Genomic DNA, 5,720 nt, shown 5'->3' with positions numbered 1-5,720 from the left:
CTTCGGGTAGATTCATTATTTCAGGTTCCGATAGTGTTCCAGCTGCTAAATACTCTCTTAGTTGAAGGTACTGTCCAACACTCCACCCAAGTATCAAAACAGACCTAGACTCCCAGGGCAGGGAGAAAGAGGGAGGGGTTTCGGCCTCTTTAGATCATCTTCTCATATATAGAAAAAAAAAATTAACATGGGATTACGAAACCTGAGTGGATCAGGATTCAAAATTTGGATATACTGGATCATTTACATCTAAGTTAACTGCAGTGAAAGTTGAGGCTGGTGAAACCAAGTTTTGGCTTTACAGAATTGTTTGCTTCACGTTGAGTTCAATTGTTTGCTTCACGTTGAGTTCACGTCCACATTGAACCACTGCATGAATGACATAGATGTGCTTATTTGCTAACTGTTGTGTAGTGTAGCGTACATAAAATAAAGCTTATGTTAGTGGAAAATGAATCCAAACGTACGGTTTTGGTCAACTCTAGCCATCTCTTTCTGAATAAAGAAGTTCATTTATTCGATATAATTATGTTGGTGTACATGAGAATGCATATTCTTCACAAGCAAATAGCATAATCTGCCAAATCACATGTTCAAAGAGATATCTTTTGTGTCGAATAATCATGGTTAATCTCGCTAGGGCTTTGGACTCAAGACCCTCGAGCTGGATTACTTGAGGGCTCAATATTCATATCTTGGCATATTGTTTCTGAAAAAACTTCAAGAAAAACTTTAAACTTTTTACATTGGTCAAATGAAAAGTTGTGACAACATTCACTAGTAAATTTTCCCTCAGTCTGGCTATGCCTAGCTTCAAGTGATCAAGTGAATGAGAGGATTGTTCACACAACTCGAGTCTCATACTGATTCTCATAATCTTAGATATAAGACTAAATTTTTTAAAGTGGGCATTACAATCCACTCCTCTTAAGAGATACACGCCTCCACAACATGTAAGGCCCCAAGTCCAAATGTTAAATCGGTTCTGGTACCAACTGTAACAACCCGACCCACTCCCACATTGGACACGGGCTCCAAGTCCGATGGATTCCAACCCACCCCTAGTAGGCTCCGGCCTCAAAAATGATAAGGACCAGGATAATCAACCACTTAATAACTTTTTGTATGAGTCTCTTAAGATTATTCACAATCTTAGATATGACACAAAATTTTTTAAAGTAAGAGTATTGCATTCTATCTCTAGTAGCAGATCTCACTAGAAAATTGTGCATCTAAAAATGTGCAGTCGAGATTGAATATGGCAAATCCATTTCAACAACAAAGGATGGATCAGAAGCCTCAAGTCTATTATTGAAGGTAGAAGAAACTAGCCTGAGAAATAGAGTTTTTTAGCTTACCACAGCTACCACTTGAGGCTCAAAGATGATACAATTCCTTTCAACATCGGTTCTCTGGTAAGGGACTACTTTGACTCTTTTGACAGATACTCCACAAGTTCATCCTTTTATATGCTCAATTATGTTTTTTGGTAAAGGTCGTATCAGGCCTTTTCTTGGCTTAGCCTGGTTTTTTTTATTACTTTTGATGGGCTATTGTGTTAGCAGCTCTGGTTTTTTGAGGTTACTACTTACCGATAGATGCATGGCATCCTTGTCACTCTATACATCTTTTTTTGTGGTGTACATATTGGTTCTTCTTAATAAATGGTGGGGAGCCTACCTCCTAGCATCTTTCATTGGAGATTGAATATGGCAAAAGAATCATACCTTACATATATGTTCTCCTGGAAAAAATGTGAGTGTTATGAAAAAATTGGGGTCCTACCCCCGCAGGGTTGCATCGGAAAAAAAAAATGTGAATTTATTCTAACATCTTTTCGTGCTTCATATATTTTCACTTGGCATCTTAATCCAGTATATTTTCTAATATTCAGCACTAGCTTGGATCTCTAGTAAGAAGTATTGCAAAAATATAAAGTGGTTGTTGAAGAAATGGGGGAAGGGATCCGTACTTTCCTGTTTTTTCTTTTTCTGATTTGTCAGCATTTTATGCAATAATTTGAAGGCATGCATGGGTCCATATATTTTTGTCTAGTCCATATTTGTTTGGAACACATATGTCCCACCGCTATGTTGCTAGGGATGCAAACAGGCCGAATCAAGGACAGCTTGATGCATTGCAGGTGGGGTCGAAACAGTAGCGGAGGCACGTTGTAGCTGGTATAGGTAATTGCCCACACCAGCCGACCGCCTACCAGCCGCTGGAGCCCGGCCGCACCCAAATATTGTAACCACTTTAGTTCGGCATTAGGGATGTCCATTGGTCAGATTTCACGGGCAATTCGAACAGGTCAATGAAGTTTGGCTGCAAAATTTGAAGTGTCATTCAAATTGGGTTCCACTTCAGTAATTTCATCAGAATGCCAGTCACAAATTTCGGACTCATGGCGATGTTTCTTTCATTCCAATATGAAACTGAGTTTGCATTCATAGATCCAACATTGAATTAGCGGGATCAGATGCAGTACTGGCTGTATCTAACCAGAATTTGATCCATTGATTCAATTTTCCCTAGTGGGGGCACCAAAAAAATGACCATGGGAAAATAATGATACAAATGTCTCAAAGGAAAGTTTTTTGCGTCTCCTTACAAACTCATTTAATGCATGCAATTATATTGCTTTCCTTGCTTTTGAACGTGTTTGAAGAAACATGCAAATTTGATAAAGTTTAAAATACAGCTTCCTTTTTTCTCTCTTTAATTCTTTTTTTGGAAAAGAGAAATATTTAGAATTAATCAGACCTAAAACTTAATTATCTGATTACTTAAAAGCACTCAGGTTTTGGGCATAATTGAAAATATACCAACTTTTTTATGCTAATAATAAGAAGTACCACTCCATCAATTTAACCTATGTTAGTTAACTACTCAAAAAGAAACAATTTACTTAACCCAATCCAAATAAGTAGGTTTTCTGTCAACTATATTGAAAGAAAAATACATTTTTCTATAACATTTGGAACTTATGTTAATTTTCAGGTACCATCAAAAGCTTTAGGTGCATCTGTTCATGTGTTTTTCAGTACCCACGTGTCTTTCCAAAGAAATTTACTCACAAATGTTTTTGTTAATACTTATGCATTTGATGATATTCAAAGCTAAAGTTTGTGGCAATAATTGTCAAATGTTTAGGTGCGTGCTTTTCTGAAAATTTCTCTTCTCTTCTTTTGAAGAGACATTTAAATTTTTAATAGCATGTAGTAGTTGGCCATGTTTCACGTGGTCTTGAGAGCTTACAAAATCTTTGGTTGCTGAACGAAACATTTTCACAATGGACCAACCTTTCTTTCTTCCCAAATGATCAAGAGCTTTTCTTTTTCATTTTCTCTTCGTGAACAGGTGGAGACCCACCAGCCAGTAGGCAGCTGATGCTCTTATTCAAGTGTTTGTCCTTTTAGGGTACAGGGTCTGCTTTCTTTGTTTTGGACTTCTGCTCTCTCTGCACTTCAACTTATGCGTTCCGTGACTCCCTTTTAACTGCCACAAAAAGTTGGTGTTGTGCCAACCCCCTTAGGACTAGGGCTACACAACAAGCCAAGCCAACTCGGGCTCGATTCGAATTTGCTTGAAAAAACTTGGTTTGTGCTCAACTTGTTTATAAACAAGTTGAGTTCGAGCTTACAAAGATATTTGAAATGATAAACTAGTCGAGTTCGAATTTCAAAAACTTGACTCAACTCGCAAACCGATATTGTATATAATATCGCCAAAACCGGTTCACTAGTTTTAACTTTTAAGGTAAAAACAAATTTTCACAACTTACACGAGTTAAATGAGTTACATGACTTAATGCTTACAAGAATTAAACGAGTTAATGTTTACACGAGTTAACGTCAAATGAGTTGACGCCTAAACGAGTTAAATGGGTTAAACAAGTCGAGTTTGAACTTGATTTTGTGTAGTCGAGTTGAGTTCGAGCTCGAGTTCTTTCAGTCGAGTCGAGCTCGAGTTGGCCAAGCTCGGGCTCGACTCAGCTCATGTGCAGCCCTACTCAGGACATAGCTTTCTTTTTCCTTCGTTTGCGAGAAGTTGAAAGCAACTTTCTTTAGCGAAGAACCTCGGGCCATGCTTGGTCCGGTGTTTAGGTCGGCTACACTGCTCATGTGTTTAACTCTGCTTATTGGATGACAATTGAATCCCATGTTGATCAGCGGGTTTTTTATGATGCTGATGATTTCATTGCCTGTAGAACTTACCTGTTACGCAGCTTCCTGGAGCTTCTTCCTTCCCGCGTGTCGAGCATTACAGTTAGATCTAATAATACTCGATGGAAGAACTGGTTGAACTCTACCTTGCAACAAATTCAGACTTGTTCTGATTGCTATTTTTGTGGATGCATGTATCTTTTATATTTCAGAGGTAGTGATGCTAATAGACTGGACAGAGGTGGTAATATGATTTCCAATGTGTACATGTGGATTTGTTACATAGTCTTTCTTTTCTTTTCTTTTCATTCTTTCACTCTTTGTATTTGTTATTCTTTCTGAATAATAGATTGGCACCTGTTCATCGAAAACCCAAAAAAAAAAAAATCTCTAACAAGAGGCCACATCAATGCCCTATCAAATTTTGTCCTTGAAGAATTTTGTTTTTCATTTTTTGTGCTCTTTTATGGTTCATAGGAGTTTAATCAAGGCTTTTTAGCTCGAATTTGGTACAAGCATTTTGGCATTTTGTACTGTAAGAAATTTTGGGTGAACAATAACATTCCACACACACCCCGCCCCCCCCAACCACCCTTCAAAGTTTAAGGAAAAAAAACATTTACATGTAAATTTTTTAAAAAAATCATTTATCCTACATTTTAAAAAATAATATGTTGGCTCATATTAAAATTTTGAAACTATAATTCGCCCTCCTCTAAAAAAAAATTCTACCTCAGCCCGTAATTGTAGGGGCATGTTGGTATCTCGAATGGGCCCAATGTGATGTAGTATAGATCTCCCACCCCATAGAGTATAGATGTAGACTAGACCAATAATTGAGCTTATGGGGCTAAATTTGCATTTGTCTAATGTCACAAAAGCAAATAGTTTCTTATTATTTTTTTGCTAAATAAGGTTAGTGGGTAGGTCATTAGTACTTGATGCAGCAATGAATTTGTCGGTTGAACACATCTTAATTTGTTCATGCACCATTAGCAAGTCTCATTAACATCTTGCATGTGCTACTAATAAATGAAGCTTCAACACTAGGTAAGAAACCATTGTAACGTAAAGTGAGGTCTACCATATGAAAGAGAAGCCATTATGAATTGGCTCCTCACAACGATCGTGCTGGCCATTCTTCAACTTTGGCAGACACAACATAAAGAGTGAGGCTTTTTTATTTGTAGCAGACAAATTGGTTCCAAAGTAAATCTTACTTGAGTGCTTCATTTTATATATATCCATATATATATATATTCACTTGCCCTAGTCCAACTGTGACCGATATTTAATCTATTATGTTAATAAAGTATGACACTTTGTCAACAAGGGCAGTGGACTAATTGGAGCCTTCAAGTTGAAGGTGGTGAAGAGTTCAAGTTGAAGGTGGTAGGCCTAACATAGGGTCAGGTTACCACACGGTCGCAAGGACCTTGGGCCCTCTCAATAATTTTTTTTTTAAATTACATGTAAATTTTAGAAAATTTTACTTGTTGTATATAAAAATTTTGAAAAATAATATTTCATCCGCTGTCAAAATTTAAAAACTTT

Source organism: Nymphaea colorata, chromosome 1 (genome assembly GCF_008831285.2).
Source record: "Nymphaea colorata isolate Beijing-Zhang1983 chromosome 1, ASM883128v2, whole genome shotgun sequence".
Lineage (NCBI taxonomy): Eukaryota > Viridiplantae > Streptophyta > Magnoliopsida > Nymphaeales > Nymphaeaceae > Nymphaea > Nymphaea colorata.
This window is presented reverse-complemented; position numbering follows the sequence as displayed.